At 38.9% G+C, this 16,743-nt stretch overlaps 1 protein-coding gene across 4 annotated transcripts in view; it reads left to right on the forward strand.

The window, feature by feature from the left end:
* Positions 1-5,322: 5,322 nt before the first annotated feature.
* LOC124613184 (serine/threonine-protein phosphatase 4 regulatory subunit 3) overlaps positions 5,323-16,743 on the forward strand; it is a 129,757-nt gene continuing 118,336 nt past the window's right edge. For 2 of the 4 annotated variants that reach the window (XM_047141828.1, XM_047141831.1), the window contains exons 1-2: positions 5,323-5,404; positions 8,086-8,230. The gene's annotated coding sequence lies outside the window, so the exon portion shown is untranslated. Of the gene's footprint in view, positions 5,405-5,435; positions 5,873-8,085; positions 8,231-16,743 lie in introns of those variants that run through there. The other 2 variants (XM_047141829.1, XM_047141830.1) reach the window with 2 other exon arrangements.

The following is a 16,743-nucleotide window of genomic DNA, read 5'->3' on the forward strand; positions in this document are numbered from 1 at the left end:
CAGCCACAAGGTTCTCAGAGAATGCTCATCCGCACAGATGAGGTTCAGAAAAGGTTGATTTGATGTTAGTAAACTGCAAGAGCGTCCAGTGGAAGGCCCCAGAGTTAGTATCACATAACGAAGGTTATAATGCCCAAATTGTATGAGGAACAGAAAGCTAGTAGAAACCGGAAGTGAATATCAATGAAATTCCAACTTCAGAATTAAGCATAGGTTGGTCGCCAATGGTAGCGGCGTATTTATTACAGTAAAGACCGCGATATGTCTAGCAAGGTTGTCACGGATCCCTAACGTGAATAATCTGGGTGAAAGTGAACATCAAAGGTCGGTCGAAAACGGTAATCGGACGCTCATATAGACGACTGACTCAGGAGCTGTAGTGGTAGAGCTCCTTGGGGAGAACTTACAGAATATCGCTAATAATTTTCCTGATCATGCTGTTGTAATGGGAGGTACTTCAATTTGTCGTGTATAGATTGGGAGAATTATGTTATCAAAACTGGTACTAGAAAAGGGATTCGTGTGACATTATTCTGAATGTCTTATCCGATAGTTAGAGAACCAACTCGTGAAGGTAACGTCTCAGACCTTCTAGCAACTTCGGATCAGTGAGCGCCGAGGAAGGTATCAATGATCGTAAGGCTGTGATAGCAAATATGACTACAGGTTTTACTATGAATATTTAGAAAGGTAGGAAAATATGTTTGTGTGGCGACAGTGACAAGATACAAATTTCAGAGTAGCTGAGCAGTCAGCACCAAGTGTTCACCAATAAGAACGAAGATGTGGAGCACAAATCGAAAAAATTCAAAAGCATCATTCAATATGTCTTAGACAAATATACTCCGAGCAAGGTCTTCAAGAATGGGAAACACCCGCCACGTTTTAATAACTGTGTTAGAAAACTAATACGTAAACAAAGAGAGATTCATCTCATATTCAAGAGAAGTTAAAACTTGCCAGACAAACAAAAGAGCAATGAGAGAAGCGTTCAATAACTTTGAAACTAAAATATTGTCAACTTATGTGATTAAAATCCTAAGAGGTTTTTGTCTACTGTAAAATCGGTAAGCGGTTCCAAATCATCTTTTCATTCACTCAGGGACCATACTGGCGCCGAAACGGAAGATAACCGAGAGAAGGCTGAAATACTGAATTCGGTCTCCTAAAATTGTTTCACCTTGGACGATCGTAAAAACGTCCCTCCTTTCAACCATCGTACGAGCGTCGAAATGGCAGATATTTTGATGACCGATCGAAGAACAGGAAAGCGACCAGCATCGCTTTGTGGTGGAAAAGCATCAGGACACGATGAGTTACCTATAAGATTCTACGAAGATTATACAAAAGAACTTGCTCCCCTCCCAGAAGCAGTTTATCGCAGATCCCTAGAGCAACGTAGGGTACCTAGGGACTGAAAAAAATCGCAGGTCATTCCCGGTTTCAAGAAGGGGCAAATGACAGATGCACACAATTACAGACATATGTCGACGTCAGTCCGTTGTAGAATTAGGGAACTTGTTTTACGTTCAAGAATTATGACGTTTTTGGAGAACGAAAATCTCCTCTATAAAAATCAACGTTGATTCTGCAAAAAGAGATCCTGTGAAACCCAGCTCTGTTCGTCCATTAGATCCATAGTGTTGCAGATAACAGCGGTCTGCTTGAAGTCGTGCTCCTTGTTGACGGAGGCATCTGACACCTTCCCACACTGCTGTACAGTAAAAAAAACACGAGTTTATCGAGTATTAGACCAGATATGCGATTGGATTCACGATGTCAACAAGTCGCTCTTAACGGAACAAAATTTATACATGTAAATGTAATTTCCGGAATGGCCCAGGGAGTGTGACATGACCGTAATTGTTTACAATTTACGTAAATGATCTAACGGAGAGCGTCGGATGCTCTTTAAGACTGTTGGCAGATGGTGTGGTAGTCCTTAACAAAGTAGCAATGCTAGAAGACTGTATCTATTTGGAGCATGAGCTGCAGAGGATTGAGTGAATTGTGCAGGCTCTGAGGGTTTACACTGAACGTAAATAATTATGTAACATATCGTGCATACTTAGGAAAAGAAAGCCACTATTGAACAACTGCACTATTGATGACAAATTGCTGGACATAGTATATATCGCAAAATATCTAGGATTAACTATTCAGAGCGGCCAAATAAAACAAACAGTCGGAAAATCGGATACCAGACTGAGATTCATAGGAAGAATCTTAAGGAAATGTAGCTTGTACACGAAGAAAGTGGTTTATAAGACCCTTGTTCGACTGATTCTTGAGTATTGTTCATCATTATGGGATCCTTACCAGCTAGGACTGATAGAAAAGATGGAGAAGATCCAATGAAGAGCGGCACGTTTCGTCACATGATTGTTTAGATCGGCGTGAAAGCATTACCGAGATGCTCAACAAACTCCATTGGCAGTCGTTACAAGAGAGGCATTGTGCATCACGGAGAGTTTTGCTACTGAAATTTGAGAGAGCATTTTCCAGCAAAAGTCAGACAAGATGCTCATCATGGAGAGGTTTGATATTGAAATTTCGAGAGAGCACTTTCCAGGAAGAGTCAGACAATGTATTACTTCCTCCCGCAAATATCTTGGGTAATGACTACAAAGAGAAAATTCGAGAAATTAGAGCCAATACAGAGGCTTAGCAACAATCATTCTTCCCACGTGTCATTCGCAAATGAAAAAGGGTAGGGGGCATCATTTAGTGGTTCTAGAAGTGCTCTTGACCACACACCAATAGGTGACTTGTGGAGTATGGCGAAGATATAGATACAGAATGGGGACAAGATTATTTTAGCTATGCAGTACAAATGTATTTGACAACTTTCTTCTGCAGTTTGTACTTCCCCACAAAATTAAACCATATCTAATGGCAGGTTCAAAATAATTATGATGTGCTGTTTATTGAGTACTCATGTCAGTAGAATTTGCTAATATTTGCACTGAAAATTCAAAACTGCTTAAGTTATTTGATAGGAAGTCAATATGTGTATTCAAGCTTAAGTTCTTGTTCACATCTAGTCCAAGAAATTTTATCATGTCAGCTTCTTCCACTAGTTGCTCGTTATATTGTATTCGTATTTCGAATGTTTGGTTTTGAAATGTACTATATGAGGTTTTGTAATCTTCAGTTCCAACTCATTTAACTGGAACCATTTTCCAGGATATCCAATACGCTCACTACAGGGCTCAGAATTTTTTCCATATTATCAGCTTCAATTAAAACAGAAGTATCGACTATAAACAGAATGGATGAGGAATTCATATTTGTGGGTAACTAATTTACTTAGAATAGGAACAGGATTGGACCTAAAATGGAGCCTTGACACACATGTTGTTACATTGTACTTCATTTAGAATAATAATAAATTGAGTTTATAGTGCTTGGTTTTTTGTTCTGCTGATATAATTTAAGCCATTGCCCTCAATCCTGTATTTATCTATTCTGTAGATAAACAATGCAAGTTTGTAAGACCACAGTAAATAACTGCAATTTTACTCCTCTAATCCAGTGCTCTGGGTATCTTTCAATGAAGTTATTTACTGCAACCAGAGTATTTTTCTTCATTGAAATCCAAATTACTTATACTTACAATAATGTCATTTTTCACAACACCATTGTTTGGAATAAAAAACATTTTTTCTAAGTATAATTTATTATTGTCTTAAAATTAATTTTTTCCTTTTTTATCCATTTAATATTTTTAAATATGGACCAAGATCCTCGTTGTCCATCTTCTTTTCGATTTTATTACCCATCCAGATTCATGATCGGCACACTAAGATAATCTGGAAAGTGCTGCTATTCACCCCCAGTATAGTGCCCATCTTGCAATTGGACTGAGATATTGATTTACAATATTTATTACAAAATAAAGTTACTTTCGTGGTGTTTCAAAACGACTACGTTTTCTGTACATTAAAAATAAAAATAGTAACATTTACTTCTTAAAAGTTTACTTCTTAAAACCTAAACAATGCTTGTCCTTCCTGACTTTAAAAGACACTTTGATTTTCGCATACTTTGCATGACGATGAACGACTCTGCTCAGGAGACGCCTTTTTGATTAAAGGACACCATTTCACTCGTATTACATCGTGTTGTTGGGATGCACTTCAAAATGTTGAATTAGATTTTTCATATTCTCTTATAAAGCCAATAGTGAAGCTGAAAAATGTGTTTAATTAAAAATCATAAAATCAAAATTGAATGTTGAGAGTGCAAGACATGTTTGCTATCGGGTACATCTTGGCATAAGATAAAATCAAAATGTATTTATTTTTAGGTTTATTCCCTTTGCTTTCATGTGTAATTAAAACGGATACTGTCGCAAACGGAAACTGTAGCAAATAGGTTCTCTTATTACGCCTGTGGTAGAAGGAAGAATGTTAAAAATGAATCTATTAGAAAAGCAAAGTCGCATTTTTTCAAGCGGACGACAGGATAACAAAACTTAATTAAGCATTATGAACTGAAGAGACTTACGGACGATATGGAGAAAGATATATAATGCTCCCGCCCAATCCACGGATTGAGAACGAGAGATGAAGATATTCGTCGGCGTCAAATGTCAGCTCTGACAGTGGCACCGACTGAACAAGGCATCAAACTGAAACTGTTGCAGTTTTGTGCTTGTTTTATAAGGGAGTTACATTTTATTAATCTTTGAGTTACCACAATAGAGCGGAATACGAAATTACAACAATGGCTTGAGTCATATTGTTTAACTTTGGCTCGAAGAACATATATCAGTGCATTATGTAGAAGTGTGACAATATTAGTAGTTTTACATAAGGTTTTATTCCTATTCTTTGTGGTGAAAAAAAATTTCTTAATTGAAGTTGCACTTTCACACAATTTGAGTGAGTTCTGTATTTCGTATCACACAAGATTGCTGCGTAAACAAAAGTAACTCAATATTTGACAATTACTAGGTTTTAGTGGGACAATTTACAGCCCACCGCATGTCTTTGCAGCAATATGTACACAAAATTAGTAAACAATACCACTGATTCTTAAGTTTTCATTTGCCATTGAAGTAAATTATCACGTCACGCTTTTACAACGTCAACTGTTTATTGATCGCAACAGGAGGTAGTTATTCTCTTTACGTTTTAATCGTTGACGCTGGCAATTTATCGAAACAGTTTCAATAATTTCGGACTTAATTTACATAATTCTGTATGTTCTTAGTCACTGATCCTCAATATTTATGATTTATTCGGCTTCGAGTAATGTGAAATTGTCAGCAATAAAATTTTGTATTACGCGGGTGCTCATCTCTTTACCTTTGTGAACCCCGTAGAGCGTTGTTGTGAATCCAACATGGTGGATAATGTTGTGTCGATTCGTGAGAGTACGTCAATGAATTAGGCATTAGGTAACTGAAGATACAGACGATTTTGTATTTTTTTGCACATTGTGAAACTGTTGCCGGATTCGCTGTTTAAAAGTTTTGTGATTATGGAGGTTTTTAGCATAGTTCTAAAATTGTTACATATGTGTGTTAACTGTCTCCGCAGACTGTAATTCAGTGGACAGGAGCATATATTTCCTCCACAAAAGCACTGCGTCGTGTTCGGAGTTCGTATTTCACATCTTTCATAGTGGACAAAGAACTGTCACTTTGAAAACTAGTAGGTGCTGTGTGTTGGTTTCGAAAGCACTAACATTTAAGCGTGGCTAAACATTATCTTCGAGTGAAGTTTTGCCTGTGTAATTATTAATGTTGTGTTTCTAATACCACATCGTTGTTCGCGTCATAAACTACCCGACTTTTTTGGCCAAGCCTTTTCCACCTGTGGTGAAATAATTGATGTTCGTATTTCATAATGAGCGTGACATAAACGTAAGTACGTGATAACCTACATACATAGGGACTTGGTGTATGTGTTCAGAAAACAACACAGTTTTAAAACAGTTTGGCAGTTTTTAAGTTCGTTTAAATACTGTAATTACAACTTTCTCATAGCACACACACAGTTTGATGCAGATGCCATCTGATGTGTTTTGAAGTTTTCTCATTTACACATTTCACACCGAAAGTGATACTTCGTCGATTCCCACCCTGTAATGCAAGTGGAGTGAGATCGTGTTGTGAATGCTATTTTCTATTAAATTAGTAGTTATTAGTTTTTTAAAGGTGGGATTGGGTTTTTTTCTTCCGAAAGAAGACTGGCTTCATGAGAATTGCACTATCGAATCAAATCTCTGTCATTATTTTTCTGTTATTGTATTATCCTTTTCCAAATGATGGTTACGTTAATGTAGAGAAAGCTGTTTACATGTTACTGAGTGAGAGCATACATGGTATAACAGGAATGGTCGAAAAATACTGAGCATTTGAAATGCACCGTGACTTATGCAAGTCCATAGCAAACAATATTTAATAAGCAACATTTAATAAATTGTCATCATTAGTCCCCCTAAGGCAAAACACTGTAGTAGAGCTAGTGTGTTACTAAAGCATGCTGTGGAAAAATAATTGAACATATATTTATGTTTCTGAAGTCATAGTGTGGGAATATAGTGAATGGAATTGATTGAAAAGAGAGGACTCAGCTAGAGTTGAGCCAGCCTGTGTCCATTTCAGAGTGAGTTCTGTGACATCAGTGATGTCAGAGATCCTTTGTTAAGTGAGAACCCATATTTTGTATGAAGGTACACTGTACCGTACACGAACATACACACAACGTTTTGAAAGTTAAAACGGAGATTTTAATAATTGAATCCCAACCCTTTAGTGTAATACTGTTTGTCTCTCCTTTGTCACCTACTTACACTGCAGCATACAGATGTTAAATTATATTTTGAAGCAATTTAAAGTATTTCTTGCTTCAGTAGAAAATGTGTTAATAGTCTTATGTTACAAGGTTTTTTTGTTTGTAAACACCTGCTCCGTGATGTACTATGCAGATGTATAGAGCATATATATTTCATAAAATTTGCCAGCCAAATCAGTGGCAGGAAGCACTTTTTTCTTTTGCATTTTTACATACTTATTGAGGTCTGAAGAAGCATTCAGTGGTTAAAATAATTTCCCTCCAAAAAATTTACATTTCAGCTGGTTGTAGTCAGATTTTATCTTTCAAATGCCATCAAATTCTCATACTTGTAATGTGAGGTGAATGTTCATATTCTGTACTCACAAACAACAAATTGATAGTAACACAAATCTTCCACACAGTGCAGCAGCTTATGGTGGTTGGAGACTTCTACAGAACAGGGCTGGGCTTATTTAAAGAACATTCTCAGGCTGTGCAAACAAAAATTGTGTTTTTCAATAAGTAAATCACTGTCATGACCAATTCTGTATTCCCAATTTCTTATTCTGTTTTATGAGGTTCTATTCTTTGTTTATCAGAAGGTTAGAAATTAATGTGTGGATTAATCCAACATTTAAATAACCACATGTGTGCTACCATTGTTGTTACAACTCTCTGTGTGTACATGTAGCCTGCAGAGTACAGACATCGAGTAAAATTTGTCATTTTTTATATTTCTGTATCATTATGTATAAGGAATAGCATTTGGGAGAAAGAGGGAGTAGCCCAGGTATGAAAAGTAGATAGACCCACTTCTTGGTCACACCAAGTGAAGGAGGACAGTTTACTTTTTGACAAAATTGTCTGTTTTGTGTGATTCCATTGCTGTCATTAATCAGTTTTATGCTGAATGATTTCTTGAGAAATGTGTTGTGGGGTTTTTCTCTCCAGCTAGTATCAAATGATTGGTTTAATTTTCTGTTGTGATTGAAACAAACTATCCACAATTCTTCCATCATTATGTCATCTATGACATTGTGCAGAAGCTTGTAGATCGCAACGTTTTCTTCTAATATTTTAGTTACAGATTGTGTTTCATGAGAATAGAGTTTATCAAGTACAAAACAGTTTCCTTGTGTAAAAACTGAGTTTTACTGGCCTACAACAAATTAGGGAAAGTATGTAACAAAAACAGAAGTGATCAGTTGTAGTTTTCAGTTATCAGCATATAAAAATATTTATGTCTGACTCCGTCACACTATTTACCTTTAATGTAATTTTAATCTCTTACTTTTAGGTGGTGTATCAACATGTGGCAGACTTGAGCAAACCATTGCAGCATATGTTATGAAGAATATTCTCCTCATTTTATGCATTTTAGTTGAATATTATTTTTTACTTCAGTAACAGTATAGGAACGTACAATTACTTATGTGGGTGAGGTAAGTTTGATAAACAAATATATATATAGGCTATATACAATAATGAAAGAGTACTTTTTTAAACAATGGGAAATCCAGGATTGAATATTGGCAATATTATGAAAAGGATAGATTGCTAGGCCCTACTCAACCTATAAAGGAAATGCTAAGTCACAGGCAGGTGCATCAAAAATACTGCTTTAAAGTTAAACTTTCGACCAAAAGGCATTCTGCATTATACTACATACACACATTCACACAAATGCTACTCTCACTCACATGATCATTGTCCCTGGCAGCCAAGGCCACCAGACCTGGCCTCAGTCAGTGGTCACAGGAGTGTGAATTGCATGTGTGTCAATGTGTGTGTGTGAGAGAGAGAGAGAGATGCAGAAGAATGTCTTTTGGGCAAAAGCTTGTTTGCAGTCTTTTTGTTGTTCCTGTCCGCGACAGAGTACTTTTTTAATGATGAAATCACACAACACGCAGTCTCCTCCAGGATTTGAACCCGGGTCCCCTTGTGCAGTAGGCAGTAATGCTACCGCTGTGCTATGGAGGCGGTCTTTTTAATAATATTATATAATTACATTGTCAATATTTGATTATTTTCATTGTGATATTAGAGTATTTTTTAGTTGTTTTTAATACCGTATCAATTTCAATTTTTTTTGTTTAAACAACTGTGGTGTTGCATAAGACATTGTTTATCCATACACAATTACGAAAATGGTGTGAGAGACAGGTGTGGGCTATTATATTACTACAGAAAGTATTCTTCATTGGTAACCATAGTTATTTAAAAAGAGTTCCAAAAAATTGTAATGTTTGGCACCTGTAATAAGTATTGCCACAAGTTACAATTTAATTCCGTGAAATCAGTTGCTATGTATAACTGAATATCAGTTATTTTGTTTAAATTACAGCTTATTGTTTTAGTTTATTTCAGGTACTGTGTGTTGCCAATGTCACTTCTTATAGCTGGTAACGATATGTTCGAAATGTGTACTCACAGCCTGTCATTTCGTTTCACATGCTCCAGAGGAGTAAAGGTTCATTTTTGTCTTGCGCAGAATTATCCAAATTTCTTACGCTTAAGTACTAACTTTGTATCTAATCACTTAAGGTAAAATAACTGGAAGTGTGTGAAGGAGATTTTCTTAGACATTAAGTGCTGCTTACACACATTTATTTTATGAGACACTTTTGCAGTCCTTTTTCATTCTAGAATAGATACAGAAACCCAGATAGCAGACACATACAAAGGTTGGTTTTTCTGTCTTACAGATCACATTGAAAGACAATTGTAGATATTGTATATCTTTTTTGATTACTTAATTTGTTTTATTTCATTCTCCATTTATTTAATATTGGTCGAAAACTTGTTCAAAAGAGAGCCAACACAGATAAGAGCCTTTGGCAGGTTTTCTGCATTCTGTTTCATGATAGTAAAAGATTAAGATAGGTGAGAAAATACAATACAGAAATTTCTACGTATGGTAATGCTGCTCATCTTTCATTCCTTAATATCTAATGTTGGACGCATTTGCAATATACACAGTGATTTTATAAAAGAATTAATGAATATTTCCCAAGTTGGCAAATAGATTTGGCAGTTTGCGGTTTTGCGTATGTCCTGGATGCATTTTATGATGGTAGGCTTGTTGCCAGCTTTCAAGTGTGACATGCGAAAGCCTGCAGTCAGCCCTGCCTGAAAGCCATAGTTTCTGGTACAATTGTATCAGGCAGCAATGAGGCATTGCATAGAAATGTAAACAAGATTGTGTTAAGTGATTGGTTGTTTTAGGCATGTGAAATGGTCACACTGTGCCCACTTCAACTATCAGGGCTCTTGCTTCATTGTACATCCCATCAGCGTTCATGTGAAAGAAAGAAAAAAAATTAAGATCTGATTTAGAGTGCTGGTTCAGTGCACAGCTAGGAACTATATTGACTTAAGAAACCAAGCTTAGTTGCTTACTTAGAAGTGTTAGTAAGAATAGAAAAATGTAAAAAGAGGGGTTACATCTTCGTAATAGCCTACTTGTTGCGATTAGAATCAACCTCTCTCTCTCTCTCTCTCTCTCTCTCTCTCTCTCTCTCTCTCTCTCTCTCTCTTTCTCTTTTAAATAGTAGTTTATGTGACTGAGATATCTACCACAATTGTTTAGTTTCCTCCTTTGTTACTAGTGACGTTTTTGCAGTTTAGGACTTGAGAAGTGTGAGACAAATGAAACTAGAGTGTATATATGCTATTATTCTTTGACTGGAGCCACTGGTTTACTGTATTTTCCACATTATATGACTAATTTTGTTTTTGCCATACTTAAAAATACTTTTAGTATCTATAGTAAATAAACAAAACACCATCTGGATCACAACTTCTTTTATTACTGACTAACAGTTTCTGTCACTGTCGCAGATGATCTTCAGGTCTGGTGTTGCTATGTGCAATTTGTCAACAGTGGTATAAAACTTAGCATAAAAATACAAAGAATATCGTATCTTACACCAGGTCTGAATATCTGTTGTGCAGATTGAAACAGTTAATTGGAAATAAAAGAAGCTGTGATCCAGGTGGCGTTTGTATGTTTAATGTAACAGAAGAGATCATGATTTCTACAACTTGCCGTTGATTGTGATTTAATATCCTGATTGATTATCAACCGATTAACATGATTTCACCTATTGTGTTAATAAATCATCATCATTTGGACAGATACTTAATTTTTTTCCATGTATCATCTACATTTCGATTTGCTGATTTCTACTTTTGTACATCTCGGAGAATTAAATAATCACTGCTATCATGATTGTATTTGGCTGACTTCACTGTTTTGTGATAGAATACACAATCCATGCTGTGACGTTAATTAATGTCTTTAATATTAGTTTACCTTTTTATTGATATAAAATATCTACCTAGAAAAGTAAACATTTGTCTACATTTTGATAACACTGGGAGGAATAAAACAAGCAAAAAGAAAATTCTAAACTAATTTGAAGTATGGAGGTCGCGCCACAAAGAATTGTTACCAATCTGTGTTGCTCTCCACTATCAGATCCCAAACTTCTTATGTGAGGTGTTTCCTGAAACTCCCCGCCCCATTAAGCAAATAAGCTGGTATTCTGTTCTAACACCCTTTAACCTATCTAGCATCAGATCGTATTTGTCATCCATCCATTTTCTTGGTATCTAAAGATAAGTCCTGCAGCTGTTTCTCCTTTGGTGTAGTTTTTCTGCGAAGGACCACATGTGAGAGGAGCTTTGTTTCATTTGCTAGCACCCACAGCATTACTGTTATTCTGGCCTTTTCATTGCCAGAACTTTGAGGAACATTTTTAACACTTTTCACATTGTCCGTAACATTTGACAGCAAATCAAAATAAATTGGTGTCTGATTGGTGTTACTCTTATGGCCTATCAGATGGTCATATTTTTCTTAGATTAATTTGGTATTGATATGCGTGTAGTTGTTTCGTCAACTGGAGGAGAAAGTTACTGTTGGTCTGTGTTATAATGTAAGCCCCGCCCACTTAATCACCCTCGTGCACCTGCCAGCGCTTGCGTTGAATTCCGCAACACATGCTGTTGGAAAATCGCTCTTATCCCCAGCACTGTCATTCAGCTTCTCGAGTAATTGCGAAGCCTTCATTGCATTTCGCACTTACTCAACAACCTGATGCTCCAGTTCATGAAATGTTGCTTGCTTTGGTCCTGTGAAAGTTTGACACGTATAACTGGCATTTTTCAATTTTAGTTATCATCTGACACCATCTAGGAACGTTCACCTCTGTGACACCAAATTTTCTTCCTGCTGCACAGTTGTTTGTGGGATCTGGTTTCTAAATCACCGTTAACTTAAAATGGATTGGCAATAGTAGAGATGCCAGGTGGAGTCGGAGTCCAGATGAGGGTGACCCAAGTGGTGCGACGTTGAGGTAACCCAATAGCATACTCCAGTATGAGACTGCGGAATATGGTGCTACATGTGCTTATAAAGCCCTGGCGGCATAGGAATTTGCTCGCTGTCCACGAGTCTGCAGTGGTGTGGCACAGCATGATTGGAGCGCCATTCTCTTGTAGGTATTTTGCAAGGATACGCCAGCCAGTGGTACTAAGATACCATGAAGGCAGCTATGTGCAGGGGCCGCGTCCGCATTGTTTGGCTGGGGCAGCGCTACGCATGAGCCCGAAACTTCTGGCAATGGACTGTGTGATGTGTGAGCTGTGGCCACATGGCAAGAGATCCCATGGTGGAGACATTGATGATACTACACTCCTCTCCCCATCCCAAAATGCTTCTCTGTGCTGGTGCTCTGTGAGATGCCAAGGCAGCGATGGGGAGGTCCGGGCCATAGGCAGGGCGATGGTGTCAGATCAGGATCTGGGTCCAGACTTGGTTGACCCACGTTCCAGCATTCACTGTGCAGGCCCCTGGAACAACTGGAGGCAGAATGTGCCTTCAGTCTTTCCTGGCATTAGCAATTCCCCAGTGGCACAGATGAGTCCAGTTCCATGGGTGTCTCCATAAATGAAGTCAACAGGGATGGTGGCCTTGGCTGGTACGGTAGGAAGTGTGGCATATGTGGCAGCAACTGCAGCGGATGCAGTGCCATAGACTGCAATGATGGAGGCTATACCACCAGGGACTGCAGCTTCAGAGGGTGCAGTGCCCATAGTTAAGGTTGAGCACAGGAACAGAAATATCTACAGCAGCATCAGGAGTAGTGCGAGAGTGCAACTGATTCTGCTGCCTGTGGTGATGGACTGCCGACATGTCTTGAATAATGTATATTGCTCTGCCCACAGGTTTGTCAAAATTCAGATTCCCATGATTGACCACTGTTATAGATCCTGAAATATACTCTGGCATTGGCCTGGAATTTTGAGGCAGAACATGGAACATCCAGGAATTGTGGAGGACGCAGCAGTCCAGTGAGACCTGCCGTGCGGAAGTTCAGCTTACGACTTATCTCCCTGAGGCGTCTTATGATCTGTTGATAAGAACAAGAACAGAGCATTTTCTTTCGAGTGGGACTGCCTTAATTTCGACATTTGCACTTTCTTTAAGCATTATTCGTTCTGCTTCGCTTTTAGAATGTGATGAAAAAGACTGCTGAACTGATGTGAGTGATGCTGTTGGCCTTACAGAAAGAATTAAATTCAGTTGAAGTCAGCTGTAGGCTGTTATCTGATTGGTAATTCTTCTTGGCAGAATATAGTTTCTAAAGCTCGTATTGTGCTGGTCAATACGTGGAATTCGAAGGGGTCACAAAAGGAATTTTGAAAAAATCGTCCACTACAATAAGCCATCACAAATCCTAATGCCTCCTGAAATTGATGAAATCATTGACTGTGGGAATCCATTCAGATACACTTGAATCGCATTGCTGAGGAGCAGACAGGTACTCTGCACATTCCTTGCAATGTGTGATCCTGTGTTCAATAGCCTTGTCCATCCCCTGCCATGTTCAGTGCCGCCTGCCCACTTGTTTCACAAGGACAATGCCTCAATGTCGCTTATGAAATAATTCTGACACCTGCTGTTGCAGAGGTATAGAAATCAGCATCCAGGTCTGTTCATTTGGTGTGTGTGTGTGTGTGTGTGTGTGTGTGTGTGTGTGTGTGTAAGAGCACAATTCCATTTTCGATGAAAGGGTGTCCCACTGGGAATACCAAACTGGAGAAACTCATTGGGAAGCAGCTTCCTATTCGGAGGCCAGCCTGTCTGAATAATCTGGCATAGCAGCTGGAGGGTATCATCTTTTCGTGTGGCTGTGGTGATCGATGGTGTTCAACCGGAAAGGTAACCACTGTGGCTTCATCAGTCTGATCATTGTGAAAGCGAGCACACTCCGAAGAATCAAATGTCACATCTGATGTAACAGGAAGATGAGATAAAGTATCCTCTTTTTGTGCTCTCCAGATGGGTATGGGTGTGGTTGGGTGGAATAAACAGCTGAGAGGTTTGCAGTCCACTAGCAAAAAAATTCTGTCCTCATTGACTCTGATGAAACTTGGAAATGCTGAAGACAATTACCAAGGCCTCCTCCTGTAGCTGACTGTAATTCACCTGAGCTTTGTTAAGCAATTTAGATGTGAAAGCAATTGTGTCGTCTGTGGCCCATTACCATAGGAGGAGGGAGCCATTGTGAGGACAACAAGTTTCACAGGATCAAAGTGACCAGGCATCTGTCGCTAAGCAATATATTTTTTAAAGTCTGGAATATCATCTCTTGCTGAGTTGACCAGACAAAGGAAACATCATTCCATCTGAGAGCGTGCAAGTGGTCGGCAATCTGAGCAGTATTAGGTATGAACTGAAGATGATACGAGATCTTCCTGAGGACAGCTTGAGGTTCAGTGAGATTCTTCTGGGCTGGGAGTTTCCAAATAGCCTCCAAGTGTTAGGCAATAAGGCGAACTCCATGGGAGTCATTGACATGACAGAGTATTCTAGTTTGGTATGAAAAATTCACATTTCTCCCAGTTGCATCAGAGTACCACATCAATGAGAGTTTGGGAGAGGGCATTCTCAAGATTGCAGAAGTGCTCATCAGGAACACCAGAGACATTGGCTGTCATCCAGATAATTGGAGCAGGAAGAGACCTTCGACATCAGTTGCTCCAAAAATGTTGGAAGATGGCCGAAGCAGAAGCACTGTTGAAGGGTAGATACTGATAGGGGAACAGCTCGATGTGTGTGTTGATAACGAGGAAGGATGTATCACGTTTTCCAGCAGGAGTTGCATATAGTCATACTTGAGTTCTGTCTTCGAGAAGAACACACCTGCTTGTAATTTGTCCATTAACTGTTTGGGGCAAGGGAATGGATACGAATCCACAAAAGGCTGCGCATAGACGGGGAACTTAAAATGAGCGCAAAGGCAGATCTGTCTTTTGGGTTTTCTGATGGTTTTTTGACTAGTGAAGGTGGACGTGATAACCTCTAATGCCCGCATCCATCTCAACTCCGCCGCAACCTCCTCTCAAATTGCGTGGGGGATTCTGGTGCTTTGACAAATCTTTCAAGGTAATGTGCATGTAAAATTCCTTGGACTTACCCAGAGAATCCTCAAAGAAATTATGCTATTTGTCACAAGGCTTGGTTATGCTATGATGGGGGACACGGGAGTTGGTTGCTGCCAACAGTATTAAAGGCATTGAGGCCAAAAATGTTACGAATTTCGTAAGAGTGAAGCATCATGATCAGGGTTGCCTTGGTTGTAGGTTTACACTGCATCCACAGAAAACGTGCAGTGGGCAGTGATGCATTCCCCTTTGTATGTGGTAAGGGTCTGTGTTGAGCTTCATGCCATGGGAAGTCAAGCCTTTACAAATGTGCGTCTTGTTAACCGACAGGCCTCGTAATTTCTATGAGCAAATGTCTTGAAAGTGACGAATCTTTTTATGAAACAAACATTTGGTTCAGCAGATGTCCCTATTATGAGAGATGTAGCTTTGAGGGCAGGATTGCTATTTGGTGTCATTATGTGGCTGCCACAGGGTGTTTATGATGCCTGGTAGGACCAGAGAATCCGTGTGGAGAGGACCGACAGACAACGAGCGCAGCCAATGTCAGTGGCGACATTTCTGGCTATGTGGTTTAAAACAAGTCCTGCGACAAGATTATTTGAATGACATCATCAAGTGTGGGGTCAATGAGTTTAAGGACTTTGCCTGAAGCCTGGAATCAGTAACATTTTGAACTACAGTGCCCCGCAACATGGTGTCCGCATGTGACTTGCCACAGGGAATAGAAATTTGCAGGTGCGAGTCATGCCCTGTAACTCCACAAACATTGCCTATAGGACTGGGTGGATTGGCACTTCATTTGGAAGAACTTATACTGGGCAGCAGTGACCAAAACTTCGGAGTCGAAATACTTATGAAGGGCCACAGTTGCCTCCAGTAAAGAAACTAATTCTGGCTGAGTAAGGGGGAAAAGCTTGAAGCAAATGCACAAGATAGCTGTGCACAGTCCAAAAATGGTCATTGAACATCACCCAAAATCTTGTAGACTACAGTGTGTTGAAACAACTGTTGTTTGTATTTGACCCACTCCTCTGCTACAGCAGCATCAAACTTATGAATGGTAAATCAATCGGTGTCAGCTTCCTTAGTCATTAGCCTGGGAAACACATTGAAGCATGGCTTCCTGCAGAAGCTATCAGTCCTCCAACAGCAGTGTCATCTTGTCCATCAGTTGTGTGAATTGCATCAGCTGAAATTTAAGAAGTTTGTGCAACAGTACAGGTTCCTGTTGCTGGGCAATACAAAAAAGAATAAGTGACAAGTTGTCAGGATACAAAAAAGAAAAATTACAGAAGAGGAGCTCCCCCAAAATACCATCCATTCTTAAATTTAAAAAAAAAAAAATAAATAAAATAAAATAAAAAACTGCATAATGATATACCCCACCCAGCCCTGGAGGTTATTAGACACAGAATTGAAAAGTGGATGTTTGTCACTGTCATTCCAGCAATAGAATTGTGGGGGAAGGCATGAATAAGCAACACAGCTCATCCCTCCA

This window comes from Schistocerca americana, chromosome 4, assembly GCF_021461395.2.
Source record: "Schistocerca americana isolate TAMUIC-IGC-003095 chromosome 4, iqSchAmer2.1, whole genome shotgun sequence".
Lineage (NCBI taxonomy): Eukaryota > Metazoa > Arthropoda > Insecta > Orthoptera > Acrididae > Schistocerca > Schistocerca americana.